The 20915-nt window shown below is 49.6% G+C and overlaps 1 protein-coding gene across 1 annotated transcript in view; it reads right to left on the bottom strand.

Moving 5' to 3' along the window:
* Positions 1–20915, bottom strand: part of LOC122792777 (atrial natriuretic peptide receptor 1-like) — a 1260614-nt gene that overhangs the window by 1122491 nt on the left and 117208 nt on the right. The gene's annotated exons all lie outside the window — the stretch shown is intronic.

Here is a 20915-nt window from a genome sequence, read left to right on the forward strand (position 1 = left end):
CACATGGCAGGTAACGGTCACCCTTAGGACATAGAGGGCCACTCAGATTGTGTAGCCCAGGCCGGCATGTCCCTGAGCCTGGGCAGTATCCCACCCTCATCAAGTATGATGCCACTACACTGGCTCAATGTGGTCACCCTTGATAATGTCCTGGTTACCGGTGTCAGTCTGAGGGGATCCGGATTCCATTTACCTGGGATGACATGCTTGGCACGCCACGCCCCTTCGCATGGTATGGCTGGCAGCTGTCGCCCCTTGTCTACAAGGGTTTGGCAAAGGCACCTGCCACCCCCACAGTGCTCACCGCAGGCACGGCTGGAATGATAAACCTACCACCCCACACTACAAGCCTGGAGAACACACAGGATAATACAGCTCACTGCCAGTGGTCTACAGCCAAGCTGCACACCCTCAAATGCCCTCCTCAGTATGGAGGACATCAATGTCAGTGCAGTGACTGAAACATTGGTCAGGGCTGCTGAGAGCACCCCAGCACTGTCGGGTCATACCCTATATCACGCATTCAGGACCATAACCCGGACATAACACAGAAGGAGGGGGGGTCCCCATTTCCATGACGGATACACACACCTCCATGTTGGCAGAGATGCACGTAGCAGCGGGGAATATCCAGGTGCAATTAACCATAGTTAGGACCGCCCTACAGTATGTTGCATGCTACAGACCACCCTCCCAATCCCAGGATACCTGCACAGCCGTCCTGAGGACACTGGTGGGTGTGCATGCTCTCACAACACCGTCGTATTGGGTGACATCAACCACCCATACATAGACCGAGAACATTACCCAGGACACAACACCCTACGCCACAGGTCCCAGGTGTTCATACACCTGACTGCTGTGGAACACCCATGCACCATACCCACTAGGGGACGATACCAGTTCTGATCATCACACATGGGGAGGATATGCTCCACACAGGATGTACATCCCTCAATGGTGATGTCAGACCGTATAGTGTATCCACTGGTAATCCGCATCCTGCACCCAACACTGGCATGGGAGACGTAAGTGACGACCTCTCCACAGCGAACCACACATGTCATATGACCGGTGTGGTACCCTACAAGGCCTCCATGCCAGTGGTAAACACAGGCCACACTGCTGACACCCTTACAAATGCCTTCTCTGAGCACCCCCAGGGGTGTCTGCACCAAGCGATCATGATAACATCAGGACCTTGTCCACCGAAGGCAGGCACATGGTCTGGTGGACCCCAGCCACTGACAAACCGTACAACAACAGTTGGAGCTAATACATGACAGAGCAATATCAGTACCAGGGAAGGCATCACTCATTAATACCGGCATTAACATACGGTCACACATACAATCATCCAAGGCCGCTTGTGGGAGTGGTACTGCAGAGGGCACATGAGACAACCATAGGGCCTTCCTTAGCTGTGGTAGGGACATGGGTAGGAGCGCACAGTCATGCCCGGAATTAATCCAGAATGGTACAATGGTCACTGAACCCACAGACATTGTCAACAAACCAGCGGACATGTTCCATGCATACATCCATCCCACCAGAGTCTAGCCTCCCAAACATCTCGTATGCCCTGGAGTGATCTGATATCTGTTAGGCGGTGAACACAGCACCAATGGGCCCAGATGGTGTCCCTGGCTGTGTGCTACCCAACCTCATTGAGGCCCTCACCCCACACATAAGGCTGCTGTGTCATCTTAGCCTTACTACGGGCTAGGTCCCCGCTGGATGGCATACGGCAGCCGTGGTCCCACTACGCCAGGGTAGTGCTCTTATGGACTGTAGACATTCCTGCCCTATCAGCTTGACAAGCCTTGTCTGCAAAGCTGCGGGGAGGTCCATACTGGGGCCCATGAATACAGACAGTGGTGTACAGCCAATACTGGAACATACCCACAACGACTTAGTCAAGGGCAGATCCTGCCTCCCAAACCTGCTCGGCCTGTCTGGAGGGGTCACTAAGGCCATTGATGGGGGTACGTTGGTTTGCACAGACTACCATGACCTGGCGGGAGCGTTCAAACCACACTCCACGTGGGACTCATGGAAAGGCTCGCCAGCGTACATGTGGGGACATATGTCACACAATGGTTTTCCAAATGGATGGAGGTCACACCACACAGGGTTTGTGTTCCTGGTGCCATGTCAGACTCCAAGCTGGTCTCGAGTGGAGGCCCACAGGGCTCAGTCCTGGGCCCCCTCCCGTTCGGCATCTGACCTTCCAATGTGCATGCAAACATAGGGGGATTGTGGCAGACAAGGTATGCAGATGACTGCACACCGGCCACCATACCCAACACCCCATCTGACACGGACATCCACCTGGGGCCTCATAGACATGGATAACTGGTGCCAGAGCCATGGCCTGCTGCTACATGCCAGGGAAGGTGCAGACCTACCCAGTGTGAAGGACATGTTCGCCCCGACATTACATGTAGGTGGTAATCCATTCAACATGGTGGACGTGTTCAGGGACATGGGTACCACACCTGTCGGTAAACTCTGTCAACACACACAATGCCAATGTGGTTGGGAAGACATTCCACTGTGGCCACCTGGTCAGAAAGGAATCACATCCACATCAGGGGAGTTCATTGTACCCCTGTACACTTCACACATCCGACCAATGATTGCGTACAATGGCACATCTGGGCTGTACCTAACCTGACACCTGCAGCACTCGGAAGGACCACAAACGTTCCACAACACGGGGATAAAGGTGCTGGGACATGTGTCACACGCTGCCCGACCAAGGGACTCCAGCTGTATACCTTCCCAGCACGTCTGCTCTGTGGTGGTCTGTGCCTGACATACACGGCCATGTCCGACCTGGGTGACATGGACATGTTCCACCTCCTAGGCTCCAGGCAAACACGGGCACAGAAGCGACTGTCAGAAACCTCACCATGAAGATGAATAGGACGTGCTGGGGGAACAGGGTCAACGCCCAGAGACCCCCTACAACATGGAGAGGATTGCCAGCCCATGTGAAGCAGAGGCCCTGACTGACTTTGTCCAGGAGTAATCATGACGTGTGGATGTGTGATCATAGGTATGCACCAGGCATCATCTCTGTGTCACTGCTGGACAGAGGGACAGCAGACCGATGGATGTGGTATCCTCATCCTACGGGGTGTTAGCAGCCACACACACTCTGGCTAGGATTACATGCCGTAGGGCACATAGCCTGGTATGTACATGTGCGCCTATGTACCTATGTAGGGGTCCATGCAGGTTGCGGGTACCTGTGGTATGCTGATATTGCCAGATGTGCCTGTGGGTACCCCACAGCTACACGTGGGGGACTGATAACAGTGCTCCCAGTAGGCACATGCAAGTACACCATAATTGGCATACGGGTTAACTGAACCAACATGGTGCTACACATGTAACCGCCACGCATACCGTGTACACAAAACAATAGATGCTGCACCTGCACTACAGGGTATGTCTGCTGCATGATGTCAGTGCACGACCCACGTCACATACGCACCTGTCACCTGCCATACACAACCACCGCAACATACACATCGCATACTATGCGGACACAGGTATCACATACACCTCTCACTATCTTGTCCACCATGTGGATCAGAATATGTTTGCATAACCGTGCACCGATGGTGTAGATCACGGTGCTGCAGCAGAGGCTTCATCATATGCCCAGGGTGATATGTGTGCCAGGGGCATAGGCTGTACCACTGGATGACATCATGTGTGTGTGTAAGGGCCTGTGCATTTACTGGGCATGACTGTGCAGAATGCATGTGGATGTGGTGGAGCCCTACAGTTGTGTCTGCTGTGTGTGGGTATGTGTGTACACAGTTCAGTCATCTGTGATGCCTACACGGGGTATACTTGGCAGCCCCAGACTGTACAGTGCAGGTGGTATGGCTCACTGTGTCCACCTGCGGACACGTGACCCGTGCCTGCCTGGGGTCGCACGGGCACTACCGGGTGGAGGTATAGAGTGGCCACTCTCTGATGACACATGTCCACTGGAACCGTGTCCACGCTGGGACCGTCCAGGGCCACGTCCACGTGGCCTGCTGTGTCCTGGTGTGGTTGCCAGCACTGTGTGAGTGGGCATGGGAGGTGGCACGCACACGTCGACCTGCACCAGGTGGTGTTGCTGGCCTACGCCCATGTGCCCTATGCCTCACCCCTACCAGGTGTTCCAGCCTGGACAGCTCACGCTCGCGGATGGCCATGCCTCGGTCGAGGATCCCAACCATCTCACCTAATCTCCTATCCAGAACATCGGCAAGCTGCTGTTGAGCATTCGCCAATGACTGAATGTTCTCATTTAAGGAATGGATTGCGGCCCTCTGCAGCCTCTGCCCTTCCTGGTTCTGCTGTTCGGCACGTGCCTGCGCCGCCATTACAGTCTGAAATATGCGTCTGGTTATACCAGCTGCTGCACCCTGTACGGCAGGTGAATGTCTAGCATTGCTCCCCCTACGAGCAGCACCTGCCACATGCCTGTGTGGCACTTCACCAGTCATTACACTGGCAACATGGTGTGTACCCGCACCTTCTGCAGCCACCATACATTCCTGCTCGGTGCCAACAGACGCTGACTGTCCTTCATCTATGGACAACGGTGATGTGGTATGTGTCGGCATCTGAACCGTGTGCAGGGATGAAGGGGACATAGGTGGGATGTTCTCCAATGGCACAGCTTCTGCCCATGACAACCCTGCCTGTGCCTCATGCACATGGTCATCACCGCTAGTATCTGTGGGGACACTAGCATCAGATGGACCGCAGGAGGGGAACGCACCTACAGCACCTGTGAATACAAAGACATACCGTAAGTTGCATTACACACACGCAGACACACACGCAGACACACACACACACACACACACACACACACACAGACACACACACACACACACACATGCGGACACACACACGCTGACATACACACGCAGACACACATACATGCAGACACATCATGCATGTGATATTGTAGGTGACATGCAGCATTCCCACACCACAGCCCAGTGAATGCAGCCCAGACATTAATAGTGGCAGTATGCATACTGCCCTGGAGTGCACACTACATCAGGCAGATGTCTTTTAGTAGGCTTGCAGTACACACATTCATGGTAGTTTGCATGCATCACCGTGATACACCGTGTGGCCACGGGCGGGTTAACAGTACACATGGCTGGCGTCACTATGTCATGTACACCGCAAACATGCGCGGTATCATGTGGACATGTGACAATGGTGTCCCACCACGTGCACCACATCACAACGGATGTCACAGTGCAGTGTTATGTGTACAGTCTACAGATAGAATGCATGTGTAACAAGGATGTCTGTGCAGGTGTGGTTGGTGTGAGCTGTGTACATAGCTGTACAGTGGGGAGTATGGGCACTGTGCCACTGCACGGCAGCAGGACACAGGTATGTTTCTGTGCAATGCGTAACCTGGACGCATTGCATTGCCATGTCTGCAAGTCAGTTCTGCTGTTCAACAGCACGTATATGGTAGACATTGGTGGCACCTCTAGTGGCTGCAGACAGGCATTCCATTTGTCTGGTGTACCACATCGGATGTCCAGGGGGTCCACTACAGTGATGACCCCACTATGTGTGGACAGGGTGCAACGGTGACTACCCACTGCGGATGTACTGTGTGGCAACATGCCTGTAGGTATCACCCATGGCCATGTTTGTCTGGTTCATGGACAATTGTGTGTGATGGGCATCGTGTACACAGCCCTGTGGTGACCCATGTGACATACAACCGTACTAGTCTGAGGTGTCACATTCCCGAAGGCTATGCAGACATTGTGGATGTCTGCTATGTCATGCATAGGTCATGTCATGGTGTGGCAATGTTGCGGACAGACCTCCACGTGCATGGGACATGTCATGTGCCATGTCACAACGTGTGCACCCAATGCAGGGGCATAGGTCACAGTGGTAACACCTGTGTTCTGGCCAGATCACAGCTCACTATGTGGTACTGTGTGCATACTGCAAAGGCATACCGATGCATACTACACATGCAGCCATTGTGGAACACCTCCACCATTGTATGCATAGCTGACTGCACATATCATACCGATGGGTTCTGTGGTGTCATGCTGGTCTATACTAACGGTTGTATCTACTGTACATGGGTGGCGTGTGTGTCGGGTGGTGCAACCTGTATACCGTGACTGGGGCAGACCCAGGTGTGCATGTCATACCTGGACACATGGGGAATATCTATACACCGTATCATGCCTATTACTAGCAACAGTCTTACCTGCGACAGACCCATGTCTGTGCGACACGCCAGACATACCTGTATAGGGGCGACACAAAAGTATACACATTATCCATTACTATCGCCACGGTAAGCACTGTGCATGTCACATCATGCACCTGTGTGTTAGCATGTGCTATGTACATGTCTGCAAACACAACGTAGCATACTGTAGTATGCAGCTTGTGTGGCCATATACCTGGCATGTGTTGCTACATTATGTGGTGTACTATGACACCCACTCCTACGTCACTTATCATACAAACATGCAACACTGACTTACCAGGCAGCTCCAGGCTCGTTGGTTGGGAGACACCCACCTCCACGATAGAAGCGAGGGTTTCAGCATGTTGTTCCCTGGGTGTCCCCAGACTGGCCAGGAGCTCCTCCGTGGGTGTGAGTGGGGGCTGGGTTTGTGGCCCACCACCTGTCCAACCTTGTTGTCTGGCGATTGCAGCGGCACGCTGTTTCGCATGCCGAATTAGGTCTGTGCAGTGCCTGCGGATCTGTTGATATGTGCGGTTGTGGCCGCCCAGGGTGTTCACCCTCCTGCGCATATCCTGCCACATGTCTTCACATTGCTGTGCCTGTAGTGGCACATGGCTAAACAGAATGTCATAGTTGTCGTGGAGCAATGGTATTATCACCTCATCTTCCTGTCAGTTGAAGGCAGGCAGCCGGGAACGTGGCATTATCTGTAAGACATAATGATGTTGACAGGTCACATTTACACTGCTGTGCTGGCATACTGCTGGACATACATTGCTATGACATGTACAACATCTGCACAGTAATCTCTGCGATGCATCATGGCAGTGACACAGACGACGTGTTGCCGTCACACCATTGAGCAGTGGGTGTCATATCATATCTGTGTGTCACCTCATCACACTGTACACGCACCATGTTGATGTTAGCCTGCTGTGGACATGTGTACCTGCCTGCACCTGTGTCCATATCAGTTGGCACAGGTCCCCATGTGACAACAGTTCTACTGTTCACCTGGATGCTGTGTATATGTCAATAGACATCACGTACGCGGCCATTATGAACATCAGCGGTGGCACTGCACACATACACATGGACACCTGTACATGCATGTGTTGTGCCATGTACATCCACACAGCACTGTACGGGTGTTGGGCAACCTGCCACGGCTCACCTGTGTTGCACATGTGATACACATGGGACAATGTGTAACCATGTCACATTAGCAGGAAAGGTCATGCATAGCATGTGTGCACGCACGTTGTCCACAGCAACACACAGCACCTGTAACACCACAGGGTGCATCACCACCACATTACTGCTGTGGACGGTTGATAGTGACAGTGCCTTTTGTCCATCGCACCATGTAGGACTGTGATAGCACATGCAGCCTTGCTGGGCAGGGCTGCATGGTATGGCAGGGTATGCCACATACATGGCACTGGGATGTGACCCACCTGGGGGGTACTGATGTTGGCAGGGTGGCTGTCCATTCCATATGTCATTGCTATGTGTATATGGACATTACACATGTCTATCATCATGGTGTGGAGACTGGCCTTATGCAAGATAGGCTGCACGCTGCTTGGTGGGGGTGTGTCTGGTGCATGCAGGTATCGCACATCCATGCATACACTTTAACCCTGACAGGTGCTATGTGCTGCGATATTGTTCAACACAGTGCTGTATGTGCTCACACACTGCTAGCCCGTGCACATGGATGGTTGCCTGGACTGACATGGGTACCACATATGTCTACATCCAGTGCCTGCTGCCACCCCCATGTCTGCTGGTGCACTGCACACCGCCATCCCTCCCACGGGGAATGTGGTTTTGGGCACAACATAGGTATCCATGTATGGGGACAGGGATGTTCACATAGCAGGGGCACTGATGGTATCGTCGATCTGACCATACACGTATGACGCACCCCTCACACATACGACCCATTCATTATGTTGTTCGCAACACTGACACAGCTATACTGCTATGCCGGAGACATTCCCAGACGTACATACACAGATGCGTGCACATCCGTCTGTGGCATGGGCTGGACTATTGCTGTGGTTCGGCACATAACGTGTTTGAGTGCGGCTGGCGTGGACCTACTGTGCACATGTCTACACAGTAAGCCTGTTCTACAGTAGGCATCGGTGATGTGCTGTGCACATATCATATCTGCACATTGTGTTGGTGTCTGTCTGTCCATGGGCCAGTGGTGGGACACACAGCGATATTGTTGAACATATATGCATGCAACCCTGTACTGCTGTACCGCTAGCTTCTCGGGTGCTAATGGGTCATAGACATGCACACCGTACCCGAACAGGTGGTAGTGGGTTGCCACCCATACCCATCTCCTCTTGTGGGTTGCTATCATCCAACACCCTCTTTGTATTGTATGTTCAGGCTATGCACCTGTGTGGGGCATGTAGGCATGCAATGCAGTACTACGTGCCTTTGCACCCATCGCAGAACATGTCACACAGGTACACTGGCAGCCGTACACTTCACAGCTTGATGACGGCACAACACATGTTGTACACACGTAACACATGTCCTGTGGGACATGGTCAAATGTACAGGCATGTCCAACAGTCACATGCCACTGCTACCCCTACATGACGGCTATGCAGGACATGTGGCGGTACAGCAACTGTCACATGTACATGTGCAATGCCCCCCTACCTACATCGCGTGGTACTGCCTGTGGGGCATGTGCGTCTGCATCCATGCTATGGCCATAGATGACAGTTGTACATCGATATGTGCAACATACCTCATTGGGTATTCTCATGTGTGCATGTTCAACATGTCTACGCATTGTTTGTGTCTGTCACACAGTCATTGTTGTGCATAGTTTACATGGCAGCCATGGAGTACTGTGTGTGATTCCAGGTACTTCATTGGGCTACCAGCATTGTACATTATCACGGCATATTCCAGCCATCACGTAGCCATCCTAGCTGACACTGTTATCCAGCCAGTGGGAGGTGTTCTGCCATGTGCACATACGTCACACAGTACGAGGGTAGCTGACACCCATTCTCGGGACAGGGTTCTGACCGCTGTGGATGTGTGTGATGCTGTCGACGACCATGACTGAGCCAGATGGTGACATCTGGATGTGTAACATTCACAACACACACCTACCCTCACGTAGCAACACATCATCCACAACAATGGACATCCCTGCCAAAACACTGTGTGCAGTATGTCTGTATGACCACTGCAGGCACCACTGGTGGCCACCAGCATGGCTGCCAACAGCAGCAGTGTGTATCCCATGTGACCATGGGTTACACCATTCACAACACACCTGTCTCAGATGGCCCTGTTGTGGGTCACAGTGCAGTTCCACACATCATGTAACAATATACATCATGCACCGATATGTTGCGGACGTGTGAACGGCTGTGCAACTCAACATATGCACACATGACACATCACCTGGTACAACGTGTCTGTCTTACCACACGTTATTGTGACCACCCTGTGATGACATTGTACAGGCTACGTGGACTGGGACATGTGATGGCTCAAAGGTATATTCACCCTCCGGGTGTGTGTCTAGCCAGGTGTACAGTAGGCAGTGGTCTGCACACGGGGATACTGTACATTGGCCTACTCTGTCACTGCAACTGTTGACTATGCTCATACTGTACTTATACAGGCATGTGGTATCTGTCCAGTATGACAGTCGTGGTCGACCACACTACTGTGGCACACATGACCTGTGGACATCTGCCTAGGGTGTGGGGCCCACATGTACATCTTCACATGCTATGCTGCCTCTGCGGCGGTGTCACATGTCTGTCTCCAGCAGTGCTGTAACAGGCAGGCACGGCATGCAGTAATGTGTGACAATGCTTGCACCCTCCACTGTGCTGCACACAAGCACGGCACGCACAGTAGTGCACGCCTCACATTTATCTGCGGTGCCTGGGACCTGCCTCCATGCTCTGCACAACACACCTGCCAGTCCAGATTGTACACAGATCATACCTCCCAGGCACATACCTGGACTGCAACACACACAGGTGAGGGGATCCCACATCACACAATGTTCTACACACATACTGTATATTTTCCGAACACAATGCATCATAGGTACTCCATGTTCGGATACCCATGTTTGTGACCGCTAGACACATTGTAACACGCAACAGAGAGTACACTGTACACCACAGGTTACATGCTGGCTGTGTTATCATACTGTACATTGCACCTCGGACAGTTGCTACTGCCGTGTGCTGACAGCAACCCACACTTCCCTAGTATGGACTCCCATGTACCCATACATGCTTGGCCATGCACTACACATAGCTGGGTGACACATTACATAACACATACCATACCTACATTACCCTCGGCATGTACCATACCTCCATGTGTCTGTGTGTTAAACCTAGGCATATCCCCCCTCTGGTAGATGAACATATATGCTTCGCGGCCCTGCTAGCCACACCCTGGACACACACCCATCGCAGCATACATGGTACATGTGCTCAACGGCCGGTACTACTGACATCTGCTGACAGGGGTGGTTAATGGCATGGCACCCCGGCAGCTGGACAGTGTACGTGACTATGCTGACACATATCACAGTGCACTTCCGCAACATGTACGCAATGGTAGGGACCATGCTATTCCACAAAGAGACATGGCGGTACTGGCGTTTTCACAGATGCCACAGTGGTAGTCGTGTTCCATGCACATCTGCTGTATGGGCACATGTGCAGGCTGTTGCACGGTGGGTATATTCACATGTGTGGGGTGCATCACTTGACAGTCATGGTGGGTCCTCGTGGTCCATCACATGCTCCAAAGCTAGCTACCTACACATGACTGCCGTACATTGCAGTGTGGGCCCTCAGGCAGTGTGGTGGTATGTCTGTGTTGTTTGGCTACATCCACATTCGATGTAGCGTACAACAGTCACCCAGGCATTGCCGACTGAGATGTTGTTGGCAACATGCCAGCCAATGGGGTACCTACCAACAATACACACTCTCACTCACTACAGGGTTCCAATCAATACATGGACATCGCAGTGTCCCTGTGGACACATACATGGTACTGCCATGCACACGTTATGTCCTAGGACACTGTCCCAATGTCACCTCCGATCTCCCTAGCTGTTATGTCCCGCCAACCTGTTTAGTATGTGTCTCCGCAGCAGCCCACTGAATTAACTGCTAGCCTGTTCATGGACGTTGTGTACCTTGACCACCACACTACCGCATCTATCACACTACACATGGGTGGTACTGCATTGCACATGTGGGACTGCATTCGTACACCCATGACTGGACCATTCAGTATGGCACTGGGGCACATCCTCACATCCGTGCTTCACACACTCATTGATGACCTCCATGCCTTTACTGGCACCCTTGTCGGGCCTCTGTGTGCCACAGCACGCCACATACACATGCTGGCCACCTGTCATACCTTTGCATGGGTGGTTGGTGTGGTACGGAGGGTAACAGATCAGACATTGTCCCCACATTGCCCTTCAGCACCATTCCACATTCTGGTATCGGCAATGTACACATCCACCATCACATCATACCCTGTGTCTCTGGATGTTAGGCTATATGACCCCTGGACAGGACACACAGTGGTGCAAGCATATCATGCTACCTACTACATGTCAGGTACATGTGGCATTACACAGTCCTCAGTCATGTTACCCCTCATGTTCACTATTTGCTTACATACACAACATGCTGTCACAGAGTACTGTCCATGCCTAGATATCCCACATCTACATACCTGGCAGCATTGTAGCTCCACCAGCTCATACTGCTAACAACCATACAGGTGTCGGTGTGGCAGATACATCGTGTAGATGTCATTGCGTCAAGATACATCACACATGGTGCGTACACATCACCTTTGCATAGCAACAGTCATCCACTGGGTATCACATGGATACTGTCCCCATACATGCATATCACATTGTACATGGTTGCTGTACACACACATGCCCCACATGTTGCTGTGGTTGCCATATTCCACTGTGGCGTGGGTACACATCTGCAGGGCCACACATATCTGCACTGTGTGTGTCGCTGGTACATTGGTAGCCTTTGTACCTGTGCCATACACACATCTACACACGGGCAGGGTTACAATAACACATTCGTGGTGTACCTTCCACAATGGCTACGACTTTACATGGCATGGCATAGTCATGCCATGATGTATACCAGGCTCAGACAGTTTACATATGCAGATGACAGATGGGGAACACATCTGTACTCATCTGCGTACCACTTACACAGGGGTGTCATCTACTCTGACATGGGCCATGTCCTCCGCATTAGTGATGCATGTAGTACTCCTACATGGCAATTGCAGTGGGCGGGGTAAATGAAGCACTCCTGCATATGTGCACACATGCCACGTTGCATAGCCTGAGCTTCTGTGTTACTTCCGCAGACACGACACACACCATGCTGTGGAACGTAGGTCCTGTGCACATCCCACAGGGACACACTGTGGCACTGGTCATGTGATAGCACCCTTGCTGATACGGTGACACATAGACATGGTACCATCACAGCGGCAGTACTGTGTAGACATGCAGTTGACATCAACCTCTGCTGTTCAGTGGACACTACCATGGGGAGGTGACACTACTGTGTACACTGCACATGTGTTTACACATGGACCTGCCGGACGTCATTGTTGCACACATTGCACCTGCTACAGATCGTTTGGACATGGTTACTTGGTGTTCCTTCCATTTTGGGTGGCTATTCTGCTACTACTCTGTCCCATATGTATAGGCCATACATATCCTGTTAGTGTACATAACACTAGGCCATACCTCCATTATGCATGCTATGCCTGTGATACTCTGTATGATGTCTGTCATATCCACCATGACAGCTTTACATTACACATACTTGACATAGTAACCCCTACTGTGAGGCATACGTGCACGTCGTGCGCACATTACATATGACATTGACGGTATATGCCCATACACATGTGTGCTGTGACAGTATACATACATGTCCTATCCCCTGCTGTGGCACTTCCTTGTTGGACATCCACTGCCAGCATCGGCGTGGGTGGTGGCATTGTTCTGTGTTTTGCCCCCCTATGGCAGCCCTTGGGTTATCCCGGCTGTGTACATGATGTCCCACTGCTGTGCACACGGTGTCCACAGTCGTTGGTATGCTCAGCGGGTTAGCACTACATAACCACCTTTCACCACTCTCTGCTTTATGGACAGGTATCCTTACTTACAAACACCGTTCACATACAGTGCAGCTTCGTCATACATATCATGCGTTACACACCAGTACATCTCGTGGGTTCTACATACCTTTCCTGTGTTAACTTCCGTATTCCGTTCGAGTCTCGCTATATCCTTGAGTCTCGGTCGAGCCGTTTTGTAGTATTGGTTCGGTATGAACATACAGTTTGAATATCCTAGGAGTCTTCCTTATATCCGTCGTCACCTGCGACATGTGGGTTCATCACACCAATAGCTGCTCCTCGGTGTGTACTTATGCACATATCACCTGTGCATCTACTCCATTCGTACAGTACGCGTCGGAACTAGGGCATGGTTCATTCCTCGCCTGGGCGTTGGTTATTTGCACTACCTTCGTGGAGATGGTATGTATTGTGTTATGTTATGTGTGACTGCAGCCGCTATGTGTGGCGTCAGGTACATTTCGCAGTGGTGTTAGCCGTGGATTGTGTGTGTTGGGTATGGTATTATGTTCGACATGTGGGTGTACCTGTCCTGGCGGCGTCTGTCGATGGCGTTTTGCATTCGGATGTGTAACATAGCTCTTGTATTCCTTTACACAACGGATGCAGGTATGCATCCGCTGCTGATAGTGTTTCCCACGCGAGATGTTGCGGTTATGCCGCTGTCATTGACTGCCTGTATGTTTTTGCTGCTATTGCGGCTTGTATCCCTTTGATATGTGCGATGGGGTATATCGGCGGTTGTGGGTGACGGGTACGGGTTGTGGGCCTTGCATTTCTACATACACGGTATGCTTGTGTGTGTGCTCCATCCCTGCCTGGGGAGCTGCATGTTACCTGTCTGTTGTTCTAGGAGTGTAGGTTTTGTTGATGTCGTCTGGTGTCGGTATCGCCTGCATGTGTGCTTCCTGCATGTATTCCTCCGTCACATCGGTAGTATATCTGCGGCTGTTAAATGCGTGCCAACTATCCCTTGGCATTTTGTCCCGGATATTTACGGTCATTGTGGTCCTGTACTTGGGACGGCCTGTATGCTACTGGTTGCCACCTATTCGGGTGGCGATTGCTTGTTTAACACTCGTAGAACACACAGCGGTGTTTACAGGCCGATACGTAGCCACGATCGGTGCTGGGGTAGCACATGTGTATTTCCGCGGTACATGACTATTGCTGTGTAACATTGCCGACGTATCGTTTTGAAATTAACATATCGGTGCCATACATACGGTCATGGTTTGTACATACATCCTTTGCATTTCATGTTGGCTATACTCCTGTGGTACATTCTGGGACATTTTCGCTTTGCATCGTTTTACGTCGCCACGCGCCTAGACAGGGAGGGGCTCTCAGTACTACTTTGGGGGTACTGCTGTACATATGCCTGTGGTTCCTATACTGTATGCCTACACATGTTATTCCACTCCACCTGTCACATGTCACCTATATACACATTTTACAGTGGCACACACATTACACTCGCACAGCGGAACACACGACACCCTCACCGCACACATACACATACTGCCGCTGTCACAGGGATGGTTGCACACAGTACCTACGTTGCCCACATCACCGGCGGCGGTGTCTACCTCCGCCCTCATATCCTAATAATATTACCCGCACATGTCCTGTTACTGTACCATGGCCTGGCGATCATCCCCACTCGCGACTATGCATTTAGGTAGGTTGACCTTTCCATGGGTGCCGTTCCCTGTTCTGTCAACACTCCCGGATACTCGGGTTGTCGTTCACTATGTTTACTATGTAGAGATATCGCGTCTTACTTCTCTGTCACCTTGCATCCCTGTGATTCCCTGTCTTACCTGTTGTACTTTATATCTGTGTATGTGTACATATATTTCTACATGTGTAATGATATCTATCTCCATATCTGTGTATGCACATATGTACATATGTATACACCTTGCGGCGAACGTGGCAGCATATGGCTACGCCGTCTGCTGTAGGACCCGCATATGGTTGAGGTGTTGGCGTTCCATGCTCCGCTGGCTGTTGGGTGTGCAGTGTTTGGGTGCTACCTATGTTGGAGTCACACATGGGACCACCCATACGGTACACATTATGGGCGGCCATGTTTGTTTGCCGTCCATTTCACTGTGTGTGCAGGTAGGGAGGTGTCAGTCCATGGGGCCTACGCTGTCAGAGTATGTGATATACGTTCCCTCTTTGCCAAGGCATAGGCATATTGGGTACGCCTCCGTCTGCCTACTGGGGCTGGCACAGTGTGTTCATGGTGCTGAACGCTCTGTGCCTGTGCTTGCCTTGGCAGTTGTGGCGGGCTTGGTGGCCCTTCACCATTATGTCCCTGCAGCAGCTGTTTCCGCAGGATCATATTATGTAGCATGGCACATACTATGAATATGTGGGCACATGTGCCTGGAGAGTACTGCAGGGCTCCACCGGATGTATCCAAGCACCGGAACTGTGATTTCAGCATCCCAAACACACGCTCTATGATTATTCTGGTTTGTGCGTGTGCCTCATTATGGCGTTCTTGCATGTGTGTGTGTGCATTTCTGATGGGTGTCATCATCCACGGCTCCAGTGCATAGCCAGCATCCCACACAAGGTGGCCTTGTGTGATGTCCCCCCTGGCGAATACCTGATACAGCTGTGAGGCATGCCAGATATGGGAGCCGTGGTAGCTTCCAGGGCTGCCAGCACACACATCCATGATAATGCCCTGCGCATTGCACACGACCTGGCAATTGATGGAGGGGAATCCCTTGCGGTTTATGTAGCGTCTACCCTTCTCCCCGGGTGGTGACTTGATTTGTATGTGCGTACAGTCTATCGTACCCAGTACCTCCGGGTATTGTGCCACACGGTGGAAGTGGCGCATATTGCTAGCCAACTCCTCCTGAGATCTGGGGAAGTATATATACTCATGGGCATGTCGTAACATGGCATCCAGAAACTGGTGTAGTACCCTGGATGCTGATGCCTGTGAGATGCCCATTATATCCCCGGTTGGCCTTTGAAAGGTACCTGTAGCCAGTATTTGCAAGCTTACACATACCTTTGTGTCCACTGGGATGGGCTCCCCTCTGTTGTTTCTTGTTCTCAGGCGTGGCCGGCACAGCTCCACTATTTGCTGTAACGTGTCCCTGTCCACCCTGTAACGCTCTACTATCTCCAGGTCTTGAAGCCCTTGGTAGGTTACCCTTGGTCTGAACACTCTCCTTCTCCTCTGAGGCCTACGGTAGTTGTCGGCACCCTCCTCCGCAACTCCGTCTGTCTCTGACACATGCTGATGTATCACAGCCACGGCGGCACCCAACATATACATTTTAAAAGTTCCCCGTGTGTTTACACCCTAAAGTGCAGCGTTTGGGAATACGCGCTGTGTGTTGTGTGCATTCACACTTTATACTGTTGTGCTGTACACCCGGTGATGTCATTGGGTGTGTCTGTGCGGCCGTATCTGTGGGTTATCTTCCATGTTTTACCGTTGGCACTGCAACGCTGTTGCCTTTGGTGTTACATTACACTTGCCTGCATTGGTTTAGCTTTACACCTTACCTTACTGTTTCTGCACGTTGCACCTACTATTTCCTGGAGTGCATCCTGCAGGGACATGGCATATCATGCATTTTGTCTGCCGCCACCGTTATGCTACCTCTCTACTTGGCTGTGCTGTATCGGTTCTTCGCTCTTTGCAATTCTGCTACATCCCCTACTTTCTTTGCATTCATATGCCTCCCTTTTCCCGTTTTGCAGGATTCTGCATGCAGAGTTGTCAGCTGCCGCCAATTGCCCTTCGTGGGTTGATTGGTGTTGATTGCTCATTACGACTCCAATTACACTGCTTCCGCATTTCCTCATATTCTCCGCATCACCTTCCTGTATCCGTGGTTGTTGACGGGGCGGCCGTCACATGACTGGGTTGGGGGAACGTAGTCATCCTCGTGCACATGCATCTGTGCGCGCACTGTGTACTCTCAGCGCATCTATTTCCTCATACGCCGGTCCTGCTGCTGTGATGTGCATTGTACAGCCCATGTTTGCTGGGCTTCAATGTGCTTCCTCCTACAGTGGCACACCCCTCTGCGGTTGACATGTATTCCCTCTGGGCCACTCCTCGGTGTATTACCGCTGCGCTGTTTGGTGCAGCCTTACGCCGGCGGGGGGTTTGTGATTCAGTATTATCTGCCTCATTTGCATGGCATTGACTACTAATACATGGTTACGGCGCCGAACACTGCCGCCACTCCTTGGCAACCCTTGAGCTGTGGTTGTGGCTTTCCATGCATACTATGGTGTATTGTGGCTGTGAAGCTGATGTGTATTATACTGCTCTTTTATGACATTGTCATATTATTTCATTGTTTCGCACCTTCCGCGGACATGTCCTGGGGTTCTGCTGTGGTTTCTGCGGACATACCATTTATGTCATTATTTACATTTTGTGCATGTTTTCTTTTGACATTCTCGGTGTCTTTCGCCATTGGCATATTGCACCAGTATGATACCTGACGTTGACAGCCTTCCGTTACTCCTATGTCATGTTTGGATATATGTAAACCGTTTTTTTTTGGTTTACATTGCCGTGCCCTTATGCTACGCCTGCGCCACTTCGTGGATCGCTATATGCCTTCATTTGCATGGTGCAACACTGCACATGGGGTGTTTAGCATACCTACGCCGGAGGCGGCGCAACTCAGGCGCACGCCGGTAGTGCACGTGGAATTGGATCGTACCTGAATTGCTTGGCGGCCATGTCTGGCATTGTGGCGCCTACGCCATGCGTGCGCCTGGCGCAAGGTTCATGAATCCCGGGGACTGTGTTTACTGTGAGTTATAAAATTCAGTTTAAGACCTAGAACCTAAAGAATACTACCACTATAAAAAATACTTTGTCCTGAGGAGTATGCCATTCATACTTATTTCACAACCCCTATGGTTCCAGAAATATGAACATTTGTTTGAAATGTGAGGATATAATTTGATTCTGTCAAAAGGCTTAGGATCCTCCCACTGGAAGTGCATTGCAAACTTCCTGAGCTCCAGTGGAGTGAATGGGTTAAGTTGAATCAGTTGAACTGATTTCATATTAACTGGTAGCACAGCAGTGCAGTGGCTAATATAACATACCCTGTTTCACAGCTCTTGTTTTTCTAGTTTGTTTCTCAGCTGTATTCTGTGTGGAGTTTGCATTTCTACCCTGTTGTTACCTCACAGCAAGAGTTTCTCCCATTCGATTCTCGGCTTGGCTTGGGAGTGCCTTCTGTGTGGAGTCTGCATGTCCTCCCCGCGGTTGGGTAGCGTTCGAAAGACATGATTGCATAAATGGGCGTGCCTTCGTTGAAGGTTGGGCGTCAAGCTGGCACCTCAGCGTTTCGTAAAAATCTACTGCCAGTCATTAGTGGACCGGAGTACCGCTGTCGAGACCCCTTACCGGGAAAAAGCCGAAAGACAAACATCTGCATGAATGAGCTAAAACATTCCTGGTTTGCTATCCCTGATTATGAAGAAACAATATATAGAATTGCAAGTTATCTTTCCTGAGCTGAGAACATCATGGTAAGAAGATTACAAGCCTGAGCTAAGTTAAAAGCTTCTTACTTTTTTTGCTTTGTAGTTTATGATTGTGGGGAAGCAACTTACAGCATTTTGTTTATGCTAAAAATGCTAGCACTAACAAATAAGTGAAACTGATTGAAGCATACATTTCGAAGTGACTACAGGGAAACAGGAGCCAGCATTTGATATATAAAAAATAGTAAACAAATGAGACTGATGTTTACATAAACTAAAATATCCAGCTATTTAGTTTATGATTATGGGGAAACAAATTACATGATTTAAGCCTTAGACAAATAGCAATACCGGAAACTGATTCACCCAATCTAAGCTGAGACATTCTTGCTTTGGAAATTATGATAATGAAGAAGTAATAAAAACATTGCAAGCATTCTGTTATCAGAGCTGAGACATTCTTGCTTAATAGTTCATGGCCATGAGTAAGCAACAAATTTAATTTTAAAATAGTTATGGTGAAACAAAGTTCATCAAAAGTAGAAAAGCAGAGTGAAAACATTCTTGCTTTGCATTTTGTAATTGGAGAAGCAACATAAAGTAGTTTGTTGTTTAGAAAAAAATGTTATAGAATGTTTTAGACTTAAATTTGATTTATTCCTCTAACATTCTCACAAACACCCTTCACATATTTTCATAACAGGCCTCCATAATACAGTACAGAGATGACTGTACACTCATTTGCACATCTGACAACATGGCACACCTCAAAAAGATTACTCAGAAAGCTTTAACAGCAACTGAAACATGGCTTTGTAGCTCAGAACTCACTCATAACCCTAACAAAAAAAACTACAACTTGCCCCCTCAATCCTCCTCCCATGCAAAACTAAATTTAATGTCATATCTCTTGATAATAAAACCTTTTTTAATAGATGCCTTAAAGGCACACAATATAGAGTATCCCTGGTGTCTATTAATCCACTTGACCCACATTATATTATATATAATAAATATACCCACATTATATTTACATGTCACTCAGGCATGTTCTGCAGAGTAATCCATGCTGTCAAGTGTTCCCCCTCACCTTGTCAGCTGTTAATGTATGTAGCAGAAGATGTATCCCTGGGGGACAAGAATCGCTTGGCTGCAGAGATGCCTTACCACAAGCAGTTTTAGGGAGAGCATATGGATAATTAGCATATCCTCCATCTGCCTTATTAGCATTTAGCATGACTGCAGAGACAGCCCAACACAATGATTCATGCTTTCATGCAAAAACAATTTGACAGGGTTACCTTTAAATTCCAGGAGGTTACTATGAGGTGTACATGATGTGAGATGGACTCATCATGTATACTTCATGGTAACCCTTATGAATTATTACTATTTTATTATTATTATTATTATTATTATTATGACTGAATTAGTACCAGCTGAATTGTGTCTGCATATTTCCTTACTATCAGTCATTATAAATTCTTGCGTAATTTCTGATGTATAAATAAACTAAAACAAAACCACCAAAGCCAGAACCAAATCACAGCATCTCCAGGTTACAATAAAAAGATGTAGTTGAATATTTTCATGCCAACAGTATAAGGCCTTTATCAAAAAATAAAAAAATAAAAAACAATCTCATTAAATATCCTAAACCAAGGAAATGAAGTAACTAATCACATTATCAGCTAGTTTATCTGCCTGCATTTGCAGTAAACAATTTAAGAAAACATTAATTTAAACCAGTAGATACTATAACATTTAACCATATCTGCCACCATAAATCTCAGGGGCAACATGTCAAATTGGTGAAGTTAGTTTTGATGAATGTTAAATGTTCAGGCTCTGTTTGCTAAAAGTAACTTTGCTGATGGTTTGCCTCTTTCTCAATGTTATGCAATCTTGGAGCTTT

Source organism: Protopterus annectens, chromosome 2.part0, assembly GCF_019279795.1.
Source record: "Protopterus annectens isolate FY-2018-M chromosome 2.part0, PAN1.0, whole genome shotgun sequence".
NCBI lineage: Eukaryota > Metazoa > Chordata > Ceratodontiformes > Protopteridae > Protopterus > Protopterus annectens.